The sequence below is a fragment of the Canis lupus genome, chromosome 7 (assembly GCF_048164855.1).
Source record: "Canis lupus baileyi chromosome 7, mCanLup2.hap1, whole genome shotgun sequence".
Lineage (NCBI taxonomy): Eukaryota > Metazoa > Chordata > Mammalia > Carnivora > Canidae > Canis > Canis lupus.
The window spans coordinates 14,783,750-14,798,692 of NC_132844.1; the positions used below are offsets into that span (position 1 = coordinate 14,783,750).

Sequence of the window (14,943 nt, forward strand, 5' to 3'; positions counted from 1 at the left end):
GCGGGGAAGAACTTAGGGGTGCATTTGCCGGTTTCGGTTAGTTTTTCTTGGAGGCCCCGCTGCTGATCTGGTCCGCAGCCTGGTGGAGGCGGGGGAGGGCACCGCTCCCCGGAGTCCTTGCGGGACTGAGCCGCAGCTGGGCCCACGCGGTCGACAGGTGTGTGCCGCCGAACCCCGGAGCACCGGGAGGCGTCTGGAAGCCAGAGCGCAACGCCCCGGGCGAGCCGGTCCGGAGGAATCATCTGGCGGGTAAGCCTCTCCCGAGCCTGCTGCCGGCGCTGCGGATCGGTGGGCGCTGCGGGAGCCGGAGGAGCGTGAACGCCACGGAGCCGGCAGACGCGCAGGCCACCCAGCGCCGCCCCGCCCGTTTCCGCCGGGAGGGGGTTCCCTCTGCTGGGCAGAGTACTACGCGACTGCTTTTGTTCCCCAGGGCCAGCCTCCCAAGGAAGCGCAGCGTAGGGTTTACTTCCCTCTTGTCAGCTCTTGGAGCTGTAACCAGCGCACAGAAACTCGCAGTAAGATAATGGCTCATTCATTTAACGAGTGTTGGTGGAGTGCTCATTGCGTGCCCGGCACCCATACCGACTGGAACCACACTGGCCAGGCATCTGACCTCACGCGCTTCCATTTACAGTTAGTTGAGGGAATGCAGAATCATGTATCAAGAACAGCTGTAGGAAAGATGATGGCACCACTTGGCCACCTTTCCACAGGTCACCTCAAAAAGGATAAGAAAGGAAAACAGGGTCAGGGGGATAGAACTAGAACCATCACCTCCCTCTTTCTTGTGTCTGCAGGGGGAAGGGAATAAAGTAAGAGATGACAGGAGGGATCTCCTGCAGTGATCAGCTCTGTGTTCTGTGGGCAGATTACCTATTTTCTTATGGTATCAAATCCCCTGGTCTGGGTGCCTGGGTGGTTGAGATGGTTAAGCTGTCTGCCTTCAGCTCAGGTCAAGATCTCTGGTCAAGGATGGGGTACCACATAGGGTTCTTGGCTCAGGGGGGAGTCTGCTTCTCCCTCTCCCCCTCCTCCCCACTCATGCTGTCTCTCTGTCTCAAATGAAAAATAAAATCTCTAAAAAAATTTTTTAAAAGATGCTTTGGTCTGAATGTTTGTGTTCTCCCAAAATTAATATGTTGAAACCTACTGCCCAGGGACGCCTGGGTGGCTCAGCAGTTAAGCTCCTGCCCAGGGAGTGATCCTAGAGTCCCAGGATCAAGTCCCACATCAAGCTCCCTGCATGGAGCCTGTTTCTCCCTCTGCCTCTGTCTCTGTGTCTCTCATGAATAAATAAATAATCTTTTAAAAAAAGTAATGCTCAGTGTGATGGTATTAGAAGGTGAGATCTTTTTTTTTTTTTAATTTTATTTATTTATGATAGGCACACAGTGAGAGAGAGAGGCAGAGACATAGGCAGAGGGAGAAGCAGGCTTCATGCACCAGGAGCCTGACGTGGGATTCGATCCTGGGTCTCCAGGATCGCGCCCTGGGCCAAAGGCAGGCGCTAAACCGCTGCGCCACCCAGGGATCCCAGAAGGTGAGATCTTAAGGAGGTGCTTAGGTCATGAGAATGGCCCCCTCATTGATGGGATTAATGGTCTTCTAAGAGTCCCTAGAGAGATCCCTTCCCCTTCTGCCATGTGAGGATTCAAGGAAAAGACAAGCTGCCCTCTGTGAACCAAGGAAGTAGGGTCTCACCAGATATCCGTCTGGGTCATGATCTTGGACTTCTCAGCCTCTAGAACTGTGAGAAATAAATGTTTACTGTTATTAGGCCACCCTAGTGCATGATATTTTGTTATAACATTCTGAATGGAATAAAATGGTCAGGATATTATATATACTAGAGAAATAAGTCTGTCTTTAAGGTCTAAATGTAATCTACCATTCTGGGATCCCTGGGTGCCTCAGCGGTTTAGCACCTGCCTTTCGGTCCAGGGCATGATCCTGGAGTCCCGGGATCGAGTCCCACATCGGGCTTCCTACATGGAGACTGCTTCTCCCTCTGCCTGTGTCTCTGCCTCTCTCTCTCTCTCTCTGTGTGTGTGTGTGTGTGTCTGTCTCCCATGAATAAATAAATAAAATCTTAAAAAAATAATCTGCCATTCTGCTCTCATGACATTAAGACAAAGACAATAAATAAGGTGAAGAAAGGGAATGAGAAGAGTTCAGTGCAAGGACTGAAAACAAAAAGAACAGGGGTTGGGTTGGTTAACACTATGTCCCGTGTTCCCTTCTTACAAAGAAACTGTATTTAAGCATATGAATTCTTTACTATTCTAACCTAGATCAAGGACTGATCATTAAGGGAATTAGAATCATGAAGTAAGTACGCCCTCGCCCTGGAATCTGACCGTGAAGTGGAAGTCTTGGTAATACTAGTGACTCCACTTCCTTTTTAAGCTACCTTAGCTTCTGGCTTTGAAAAGATCTGCTGGGCCTGTGTTCTGTGCCTAGATCTTATTGTAAAGGTGACTAATGACACAGAGGTCAATGCTATTGAAAGAAAATTAATGTTACTCAAAGTTCCGCTGCAAACAAGAGGCATAGCTCACCACACAAGCCCACCAGAGGAACACCAGGTTTGGGTCAGGAAGCAAAGGCAGGAGCAATCAGTATGTTTAGGAAGATTCTCTATTTGGGGTCCTCTGGGAAAGGTAAGACAGGGCAGGGTGAACAGTTTAAGACTGAGTAGTTTGAATAATTTCCTTGGGTTTGGGGCTATATTGGTGGTTCCTAGTTGCCTGGCTCTTGGCCCTGGGATGATGGACAGAGGAATATTACCTCCTGGGGTATAAGGGCAAGGTCATGAAGGTATGGCTCTGGATTTGTTAGTTTGCATGTCACAGGCATGCTCTGAGCTAGACCCTTTGTAATCTCTACAAATTGGCTAGCCCTGATAAGGGCAGTCTGTCCCCAGCCAGAAGGATTTTTTGAGATGTTAAAATATGATAGAGAAAATATGAAATATGATTAATGACAGCCTGAGGTAAGAAAAAAAAGACAGAAATTTCTTGTCCAACTCCTAACTCTGGGAAACGAACTATAGGGGTGGTGGAAGGGGAGGAGGGCGGGAGGTGGGGGTGAATGGGTGAGAGGCACTGAGGGGGGCACTTGACGGGATGAGCACTGGGTGTTATTCTGTATGTTGGTAAATTGAACACCAATAAAAAATAAATTTATTAAAAAAAAAAAAGAAATTTCTTGTCCAGAATTCCTCTGAGAGTCTAACCTCTGGACACATACTTCCTTTTCTTCAGCTCCAGAAAAGGACTTTGAAAAAGAAGTTTATTAGTTTGGATGGAGTGGTGATGGAATCAAGTGAAAAAGATAGAAAAACGGGTTCAGGGAAGTAGGATCCAGTGAAAGAATGAAATATTAGCCAGACTTGTGGTGGGATGTTGAGGTAGGTTTATACCATAATCAAGTCTATGTAGCTGGGCTGAGCTGTTTTTTCCAAAAGAGTGGTTCCCTACCTAATGGGATTCTTTGAATTTGAGACTGCAAAACCTTTCAGTTATTGAACAAATCACATTTTCCAAAGAACTTCCCAGTAAATGGTCCCAATATTGCAAAGTAGGCCCAGCAGGTATTGTCATTCTGAATTTAAAACTGAGTCTCAGATAAATTAAGTAATTTGCCCAAAGCTCTGTGATTGGTTCACTGAAGAGCTCTTGTTGGTCTCTTGGCCTGATGCTTAACTCTTCATGCCATTAAGTGCATTTTTAAAAAGTGTAATCAATACATATTCATTGAGGGGTTGCTAGTAATTAAATGCCTACTTAAAGTGCAAGGGCCTTTGGGAATGTGATATTTGCTGGCCCCTAATATATTCAGTGTTGACACATAACTAGTTTATTACTTCTTAGCAGTATCAATATGACACAGAAGTCATACACACTCCAGATACACAGATTGGTTTTCATCCTGGCTCCACCATACTATATATGTAGACCTGGCTCCTCACTTAATCTTTCAGGTCAAGCTTTGTTATCCATAAAAAGAGCATAATATCTACTTAATAGGTTTGCCAAGAGGACTAAATAAAATATGTACGTGTAAAAATTTTAAATATAGTGATGTTTCAGGTGGCTGAATTCGATTTCACATAGATAGAAGATCAAGAATTGATCACCCAACAACTGAATAAGGATTTCTGTAATCAACAATGTGAATTTAAAAGAAAACTCATAATAAAAGTGTTTCCAATCATTATTATATTTATCATTTGTAAGGAGAGATAGCATTAGAGCAATAACTCACCAAAGTCAAGTATTTTCTATTGCAGCTTGACTGAACCATGGCTTCCAAATTAAACTTTTAAGTCAGCTTATCCAAGGCAATTACCTTACGGACCATGGGTACCTGATTCTTTTGCCTCCAGTGTTGCCACTAATCACCTCTAGTTAAATAAATAGTCCCATATGACCATTTGAAGGCTTTCATTATGTGCTATATTTCTTGATATCCCTCCTCCTATCACACCAGAAAGAGAGAAAAGAAGAAAAGAAAATATGATAATGTTTTTCAACCTTGGCACTATTGGGGCTGCATAAGTCACTGATGTGGGGAGGATGTCCTGAACATGCTAAACATTGTAGAATGTTTAGCAACATCCCTGGCCTCTACCCAACAGATGCCTAGGGTGCCCTACCCACAGCTGTGACAAGGAAAAATGTCTTCAGACAATCCCAAATGGCCCACAAAGGTCAGAATAACCCCCAGTTAAGAACCACCAACATACAGAAAATAATAATCAGCAGCAGCAGAAAAGAGACTGATTTTTTTCCCCTTCCAAATACTACAGTTTAAGACCTTGTCCAGGAGCTCTCAGTAGATTTTTCCTCTACTGCATTGGCCAGGATCACCACATGCTCATGCCTCAACCAACCACATGCAAGGCAAATGGGAGCTGGCACTGCTCTTAGTCAAGGGAAATATTGCTCTAGCCCATGCTTCAGGGCCCTGTAATTTAGAGTATATATAGTTTTTACAATAAATCTTTTTAGAATAATTTTAATTTACAGAAAAATTGCAAAGATAGTACAAAAAGTTTCTGTATATCCTTTACCCAGTTCTCTCTCCCTAATATTAGCAACTCATGTAACTATGGTACATTTGTCAAAATTAAGAGGTTAATATTGGTACATTATTATTAACTAAATTCCACACTTTATTCAGATTTTTCCCACTAATACTCTTTTTCTATTCCAGGATCCCACCCAGAATATCACATTATTTTTAGTCATAGAGCCTCCCTAGTTCTCTCTGGTCAGTGATAATTTATCAGTCTTTCCTTGTTTTTGAAGACTCTGACATCTTGAAGAATACTAGCCAGGCATTCCATAGAAAGGTTCTCAATTTGGGTCTGATGCTTTTCTCATGACCAATTTGGGGTTATGGGCCTTTGGAAGGAAAACCACAGAGGCAAAGTGCTCTTCTCATAATGTTATGTCAGGAATATATACTATCAACATGATTTATCACTGCTGTTGTCAATTTTAATCATTTAGTTAAAGTAGTGTTTGCTGGGTATCTCCATTATAAAGTCACTATTTTTCTCTTTCCATAATCCATTCTTTGGAAGCAAGACAAAGTTCAGCTCATACTGAAGGGGAGAGGAATTAAGTTCCATCTCATGGTGGGAATGATATTTACATATGTTGTTTGGAATTCATTAAAAAAGTCTTACCTCTTTTTATCTATTTATTCAATTATATATCAGTATTGATTCAAGTGTTTGTATTTTGTTACGTGGGTTATAATCCCACATTATTTTGTTGTTTTTGCTCACATTGTTTCAGTTTAGGCTATTGGGGTCTCTTTCAGGTTGACTCCTGTGTTCTTCTGACATAATCCCAATTTTTTGTTTTGGGACTACTTTCCTTCCTCGCTGGTATTATGTGTCAGAACCACCTTGTATTTTCTCTACTCAGTCTTAAAATTACCCATTTCTTCAAGGATCCTGGGTTCCTTTTATTGGAGAGTGGTATTTACAAGCCAAGATTTGGGTGTGAGTATGCTCATTACAATTGGGTATAAGTGCTTCCAACTCCTCTCAGCACATAATATGTTTTATAAACATATATGTTTTAATATATACATTTTAGCATATATATACTAATACACGTATGCAAACTTATGTATACCTACTCCATACCTATCTGTGTATATACATGAGCAGAGCTAATTCTGTAATCTCTGATTCTAATTCGTTACCAGAGAGTTCATTCTATCTTTCTTCACTTGATGATTTGTAACTTCTTTCTCTGACAGTGAGAAACCTGGTTCCCATTATGTACTATCCATTTACTTATGCATTCAACCTCAGCATGCATGTAAAACAAGTTCAAAATTGTTAATCTATACTCCTGTGAGAAACAGATGTACAAACAAGAGTACAGTGATTTTTTAAATATTTTATTTATTTATTCATGAGAGACAGAGAGAGAGACAGAGAGAGAGAGAGGCAGAGACACGGCAGAGGGAGAAGCAGGTTCCATGCAGGGAGTCTGATGTGGGATTCGATCCCGGGGCTCCAGGATCATGCCCTGGGTCGAAGGCAGGCACTAAACCACTGAGCCACCCAGGGATCCCCAGAGTACAGTGTTTACATACAGTTCTTTTTGTTTTTAGCCTTATAGGTTCCAGTGGAGTACGTTTTTTAATCAGAACGTTTATAGAGAGAGAACCCCACAAAATTTTTTGCCTAAACCCCACACCCTAGCAGTGGCCCTGTTCTCTTTCCCATTAATCCCATTATCATTTTAATGCCTTGATGTATATTCCTATTTTTCTCCTTGCTCAAACATAAATAAGCACACAGGAATATGAATACTATATAGGTGTGTTTGCTCATTTGGTCTGGGGTTAGAGTTTGAGAAATGGAATGTTGTAGAAGCAACCCAAGCAATTCTAAGGTATAGTCATGGTTAAGAATCACCACTCTAAGCCAATCATGGTCAATCTAATCAAGGCTATATCTTGCTTGTGTGTATGACCTTTATCTATGTAAACAAACAGGCAAACAGAAGAAATAAGTAGAAAATGAAGTAAAGTGGAACTGATGTTGAAAGTTTATGATGTAGGGCCTGGGTTGCTCAGTGGTTGAGCATCTGCCTTTGGCTCAGGTCGTGATCCTGGGGTCCTGGGATTGAGTCCCGCATCAGGCTCCCCACAAGGAGCCTGCTTCTTCCTCTGCCTATGTCTCTGCCTCTCTCATGAATAAATAAATAAATAATCTTTAAAAAAAGAAAGTTTATGATGTAGACAAAAGCTGAAGAACATACAAACTAAAGTTATAATGAGCAGAAACGATGAAGCAGACACATAGTGGGGAGACTATATAGGCCAGTTGGGAACAAGAAAACAGAAAACAGAGAAATACGCCTCAATTTTCGACAGTTTTCTAGATACAATTCTAGTGTCAATCATATCTTTAGAGTGAACTGTAAATTTCTGGAAGTAACCTTAGTAACCAAGAGTCTAATTAAAATATATAGATGTGAAATAAAAGTGAATGAAAGAGGGAAGGGAATTGGCCAGTGTTGCAGGGATTAAGGATGTAATAGAAGAGAGCATCCAGTCCATAGCCAGATGATAAGATCCATTCTGCATTTGGGTTTGAAGAGAAAGAGTATATTAAAGTCATATTTGATCATTTGGGAAGGCCACTAAGGCATTTGGACTTCCACAGGGTTTGGGAATCTGTCTTTCATTCGTGCAGACTCAGAAACCTGAGCTGCCAGCTAGGTTTAGATCATCTAGATCATCTCTTAGGTGTGAACACACAATAATCATCCCCAGTGAAGTTCATATATTAAAAACCAAGTATAAATGTATTGGTTTATGTGGACAATAGTTGCCAAATTTATCAGGTATTTTTGTTTACTTCTAAGAGCATTGTATTTCTATAGGCAAATCCATGTGAAAAGCCAAATTACTATTGGAAGATTTCTTGATAGGTATACAATTTAGATCAAAAGAAGCTGGAACACCTGGCTGGCCCAGTGGTTGAGCGTCTGCCTTTGACTCAGGGTGTGGTCCCAGGGTCCCGGGATTGAGTCCCACATCAGGCTCCCTGTGAGGAGCCTGCTTCTCCCTCTGCCTATGTCTCTTCCTCACTCCATCTCTGTCTGTCATGAATAAATAAATAAAATCTTTAGATCAAGAGGAGCTAGCTGCAGTTAGTGCTAGCAAGTTACAACACTCAGATGTATCCACTTCTAAGAATTTACCTGCTGAAGAGCTTAGATACTTAAGTCTGTGAGCCAGAGCCACCGAAGGTGCTGAAGTCAGAATAATACACCCACCCCCATCCAAAGATGTCCAAATCTTAATACCCAGAACCTGTGAATATGTTAAATGGCAAAAGGGAGTTAAGTCTGCAGATGGAGTTAAGGTTGCTAATTGGTTGAATTTAAACGGACTATTCTAGATTATTCAGGTGGGTCCAATATAATAAGCACAAGCTTTAAGTATAGAAAAGAGAGGCGATCTCTCTATCTCTCTCTCTCTGTGACTATCATAAATAAATAAAAATTTAAAAAAAAGAGAGGTGAATGTGAGAGTTCTGGTTCGTGAGAATTAGTTGGCATTATTAGCTTTGCAAATGAAAGGGAGGGATCCTGGGTGGTTTAGCGCCTGCCTTTGGCCCAGGGCTTGATCCTGGAGTCCCAGGACCGAGTTCAGGTTCCCTGCATGGAGTCTGCTTCTCCGTCTGCCTGTGTGTGTGTGTGTGTGTGTGTGTGTCTCTCATGAATAAATAAATAAAATCTTAAAAAAAAAAAAAAAAAAGAAAGGGGCCATGAACCAAGGAATGTGGGCAGCCCCGAAAATTGGAAAAGGCAAGAAAACAGATTCTCCTCTAGATTTTAGAAAGGAACACAGCCCTGCTGACATCTTGATTTTCGCTCAGTGAGACCGATTCATTTAGGACCTTAGAATTATAAGATGAAAAAAAAATGTGTTGTTTTAAGCCACTGTTTATAGTAATTTGTTATAGCAGCAATGAGAAACTCATAGAGACACTCTGTCAATTTAACCATTCTGACTTCCATTTATATATTCCACAAATTTTCCTTTTTTTTTTTCTTGTTTAAACAAAATGACATAATTACCTGTTAACTTTTAGTTGCAATCATAATCCTGATAGGCTTCCCCAAATGAATCCCCTTGCCTGGACTGAAGGCCAATCACCAATTATTTGGACTTTTTTCTGTTCTGGGGAATCTTCTTAAAAATGGGCCATTCAGGGCACCTAGGTGGCTAAGTTGGTTAAGCATCTGCCTTTGGCTCAGGTCACAATCCCAGAGTCCTGGGATGGAGCCCCATGTCAGGCTCTCTGCTCAGTAAGAAGTCTCCTCCCTCTCCCCACACCTGCTCTCTTTCTCTCTCTCAAATAAATAAAATCCTTTTTCGGGGGGCCCATTTTTTTGGTCCTGGGAATCTTCATACAATAAGGATACTAGCCTCTGGCTCTCAGGTTTCTTAAGATACACATTGTCTTCTCTCAAAGGCCATCCTAGAGACCTGAAACCAGAGTGAATTCTGGAATCCCTAAAAAATTTGGAGATTCCAAACCTAGAGGTATACAGGGCAAAACAAACACCTAATGGCATAAATAAACTGGCACATTATAAATCAACATATTTTATTATTATTCTCTGTGGAGTGCAGTTGTTAAAAGTGTCAAGGACTAGTATTAAGAGGCAGAGTACATCTTTGTACCAAGATAGCACTATTTTCCTTACCTCTGAAAAGAGTTCTTTATAGTCCAGATTGTAGAATCTAAACTTGTTTTATACAATGGAAGCTAAAAGTAAAAATAAGTAAAATGTAAGAATTATCTAGCTCTTACATTTTCTAGGCACTATTCCAATTTAAGATTCATTTATAGCTCACCAGAACTCTGTGAGTTGGGAACTATGATTATCCCTATTTTACAGATGAAGAAACTGAGGTTCAGAGTGATTAAGTAGTTTGACCAAGGTTATTCACATAGACTGAATGTGAATTCATATGTGGAAGTTCTGATACCCGCAGGGGTATTTAGAGGGGGAGCCTTTGGGAGTTAATTAGGTTTAGATGAAATCATAAAGGTGAGGCCCTGATGATAGGATTAGTATCCTTATTCTCTGTCTCTCTCTGCCCCATGAAGATACCCAACGGCAATCCAGGAAGACAGTTCTCTCCAGGAATCAAATCTGCTGGCACCTTGATCTTGGACTTTGCAGCCTCCAGAACTGAGAAATAAATGTATGTTGTTGAAGCCACCCAGTGTGTGGTATTCTGTTACAGCAGTCTGAGCTAAGTTATACAACTAGTAAGTGGCAGAGCTATTACCTGACCTTGATCAGTCTAACTTAGAGACTGAGTTATTAACTGTATGTGTTTTACCATAAGTTAGAGGTTTACTCATCTTCCACAAATCTGTTTCCAGGAATTAAAATAAAAGGAAGCACAGTGAATGACTAAATAGAGGAAAGGATATTTTCATAATAAAGCCTATTAGTACCAAAGCAAATTACAATAATAATTTAATTAAAAGTAATGAGTGGTCACCAATACAAGTGCTTAGGAAGAGAAACTTCTACAAACCTGAAATAATGTGTTTACAGTACCTTAGTCATGATAGTTTTATTTATCTTATTTTTAAAATATTTTATTATTCACTCATGAGAGACACACAGAAAGAGGCAGAGGGAGAAGCAGGCACCCTGCAGGGAGCCCCATGTGGGACTCCGTCCAGGAACTCCAGTATTGTGCCCTGAGCCGAAGGCAGACACCCAGGCATCCCAGTCATTATAGTTTTATTAAAACTGTATTGTTGGGTGAAAAGCTCATTGTTTTGGGAATCTGAAGAACTAGACTCTTGCTGTTTTGCCATTAGCCAGCTAAGTGAGCTTGATAAAGCCACTATATTTATAGGCTCTAGTTTTTGAGAAATAGCATTCATACTTCTGGAGAAGGCACTGTAGGAAAAAGGATAAATATGTTTTTTAAATCACAGGAGAATCAATACTAGCATCAAGAATTTATTGATTGTGGGACGCCTGGGTGGCTCAGCGGTTTAGTGCCTGCCTTCAGCCCAGGGTGTGATCCCCGGGTCCTGGGATCGAGTCCCACATCGGTCTCCCTGCATGGAGCCTGCTTCTCCCTCTGCCTATGTCTCTGCCTCTGTGTGTATCTCATGAATAAGTAAATACAAATCTGTAAAAAAAAAAAAAAAAAAAAAAGAATTTATTGATTGTATCTCTATTTGAAATGTATAAGTCAAAAATTAGAAGGGACAGGACTGATTGATTTTCTTAAGTAATTAAGTAGGTGATAAAGTGAGTAGTGAGGACTGAGAAACAATACTAAAATTATAAAGAAAAGTTTAAAAAAACTATCAGTAAAACTAAGCAAATCTATATGGCTCATTATCTCTTGCATCCAGGTAAACTGGGATTTCCAGGCATTTTAAGAGCTTTGATAAATTGCTCTATCCCACCACAGAAATCCTTAAATTAAGTTAGCTTTTGGTTCAAGTCAGTTCAATTCAACCTACATTTACAGGGTACCCTCAGAGATGATTTGCCCTGAAGCTAACGAAGACTGAGCTTCATTCAGTCCCTGACTTACACAGCCACAGGGAGCACTGGAGCTGCTGGCTATGTGGAGTTCTGGTTGGGTAGCAGAAACCAGGTTGCAGAAATGTGGAAAGAATTTCTATGTGACATTTGTGGTAAATTGCCTAAAAGAGTTCACAGAAGAAAGGGACCTGAATCTCCAAGGCCTCAGCCACTTGTTTTATCTCTATTTTACATTCTACATGTTCCTTTTACACCTAACTCTGTGTTTATAACACTACATATTTTCTCTTTAAGCACCTTGCCCATTTATACCTCAGTTTCAAATACCAGTGTCTTCTGTGCCTACCATGTGTTATGCCTTGAACAAAAAGAGGTACACAGATGAAGGAGTTCAGTTTGGTAGGGAAGAAGAGTGGAGACTTAGACATGAAACAATGCTACCCTAGTAGTAGAAACAAAGTATAATAGGGGCACATAGAACAAAACATTTAACAATATTAATTTGTTGCAGTGTCCTTGTCTTCTTAAAGATACTGAACTGCTAAAAACCTCAGAGTTGAAGTAACTCTGAGCCTCTGTGAAGTAGCCTATAGCCTGTTTGTTTTTTTTTGTTTTTTAAGATTTTATTCATTTTGGGTTCCCTGGGTGGCTCAGTGGTTTAGCGCCTGCCTTCTGCCCAGGGTGTGTTCCTGGAGCCCCGGGACTGAGTCCTGCATTGGGCTCCCTGTGTGGAGCCTGCCTCTCTCTCTTTCTCTCTCTGTGTCTCTCATGAATAAATAAATAAAATCTGAAAAAAAAAAAAAAGATTTTATTCATTTATTTGAGAAAAAGAGAGAGAGAACCTGCACAAGCATGGGGAACAGCAAGCAGAGGGAGAAACAGGCTCCTCGCTGAACATGGCTCCAGTCATGGTCCCGGGGTCCTGTAATCCAGGCCCATGTTGGGCTCCCTGTCCAACCCAACCCCATTGTTGGTCCTGGATTACAGGACCCCGGGACCATGACTGGAGCCAAAGGCACAAGCTTAAGTGAGACACCCAGGTGCCCTGGCCTAGTATTTTTTAAGTTACCACTTCTCAAACTTTTTTTTTTTTATTGTTATCTGCAGGGTAGCAGACAATACTGTTCAAACATACTACATGTTCCCCTACATTTCTCAGCCTCCCTTGTAGTGAGGTTGGGAGTCATGGGCCTATTCTGGTCAATAGGTATGAGAGGAAGTGATTGTAATGTTTCTGGTTCAAGCCTAGAGGCCCAGAGCCAAGATGCAATAGCTGAAAGATATAAGTATGCTAGATCCTTGAAATTCTGAGTAAACCACCATGGAGGTGATTGTGATCCAAGTCAGACTTTATGGTAATTACATGTGCACATTATATGTGCATATAAATAGGCATATATGTGAATCAAAATTTTAAGATAATACTGTTATAATACTTGCTGTTTCTGACATACCTGGTATTTTAGTTCCTTCGGGGAAAATGCTTATCAGACTCACAATGTCACTACATCCTAATTGGTCTCCACCCACAAAGTGAAAAATAAAGTCTTTTTATTAAAAAATTTTTTCTAATTTTATCTTTTTAATTTTTTGATTCCAGTATAATTAACATATAGGGTTATATTCGTTTCAGATGTACAATAGAGGGATTCAGTAATTCTCTACGTTGCTTGTGGGTAAGCTGCCGCGGAGCTTACCTGAGCCCTGCATCTAGTTACCCTCAGCACACCGCGGTTAGGGGAGGCCCTGAGCCAGCACGCTGGCTCCTGACCACATTGTTCTCCAGAGACAGCTTTTCCACTTGCTCCTCCAGGAGTTAGTTAATAGCCTCCTTACACCTCATATGGCAGGACTGCAAAAAAGCATTGTGAGGGACAATTCATTCACCCTTTGAAGTGAACGTGTTTTTCTGTTTCCCAAGGTTAATCATTCCTATAGCTAATCTGCTAGCTCTCTCAATAAAAGCTGGATGAGACAAAGCCTCCCCTCCAGTGGAGGGTTCTCGGGCCTTGGAACCCCACACTGACATTCAGTGAGCCTCCGAGTTTTTTTTTTTTTTTTTTAAGATTTCATTTATTTATTCATGAGAATACACAGAGAGGAAAGAGAGAGAGGCAGAGGGAGAAGCAGGCTCCATGCAGAGAGCCTGACGTGGGATTCGATCCCGGGTCTCCAGGGTCACGCCCTGGGCCAAAGGCGGCGCTAAACCGCTGAGCCACCCGGGCTGCCCGCTCTGAGTCTGTCTTCGTATATCCTTGCCTCGGAACCATCCTGGCTCCTGGCTCCTGGCTCCTGGCTCCGTGGCAATTACTCAACGCTGATCACGGGTACGTGTACTCTTGATCCTCTTCATCTTTTTCACTCCCACCCGCCTCCTCTCTGGCAACCACCAGTTTGTTCTCTGTATTTAAGATTATGGGTTTTGGTTTTTTTTTGTTTTTTTTTTGCCTCTTTCTTCTTTCTCCATTTGTTTAGTTTCTTAAATTGCGCATGAATAAAAATCACATGCTATTTGTCTTTCTCTTATTTCACTTAGCTGTAACGTAGGCCGCTCAGCACACTGGCCTGCTAGGGACAGCTTTCAGGCGTACCCGATTATTTAGAAGGGTAACTTTTACAATAAATACAATGTCACAGTGATAATAAAAGTGGGAAATACAGGTGATTTTACCTTGTAAAATTAAATTATTGTGGGCAGCCCTGGGGGGGCTCCGCGGTTCAGGGCCTGCCTTCAGCCCAGGGCGTGACCCCGGGGTCCCGGGGTCGAGTCCCACGTCGGGCTCCCTGCGTGGAGCCTGCTTCTCCCTCTGCCTGTGTCTCTGCCTCTCTCTGTGTGTGTCTCTCATGAGTAAATAAAATCTTTTAAGAAAATTAAATCATTGCATTTTTGGCTGTTTCTATTTGGTACTTAGAGGTGAATACACATACATACGTATGGAATGAAGGAAAAATGTTTTCCACAGTTCTGCAAACCGGGCCGTCTCTGGCAACCGCAAAGCACCGCCTCCCTAAAAGTTTGCATTCCGGCCCAAAAGGACCCGGTTGAGGACGTATTCAGGCTGCGGCAGGCAGGTTCTGACAGGTCCTTGAGGACAAAATGATCTTCATCCGTCTTCTCAATAGCAGGAGAAAGAAGCGAAGCCAGGAAATCTTACACTTTCACGAGGCGCCACAGGGGAGGCCTGTAAGATGAAGGAACAAAAACCCCAACGCGGCCCACGCGTCCGCCTCCCTCAGCGACCGGACGTGGCTTGCGGACAACAGCCCCCGAGCTCCAGGCCGGAACCGGGACGCAAGTCTCGCGAGAGCCCCCGGCCGCCGGGAGCCTTCCGTGAACTCGAGTTCCCGCCCCACCCCCACCCCC

The 14,943-nt window shown here is 42.2% G+C and overlaps 1 long non-coding RNA gene across 1 annotated transcript; it reads right to left on the minus strand.

The window, feature by feature from the left end:
- Window positions 1-527: 527 nt before the first annotated feature.
- LOC140636597 (uncharacterized) lies at window positions 528-14,921 on the minus strand. Its single transcript, XR_012033811.1, has 4 exons — window positions 13,277-14,921; window positions 9,756-9,817; window positions 1,702-1,747; window positions 528-718 (listed from the first exon to the last, which is right to left on the minus strand). It is a non-coding gene; the product is annotated as an uncharacterized lncRNA (long non-coding RNA).
- Between the last annotated feature and the right edge of the window lie 22 nt (window positions 14,922-14,943).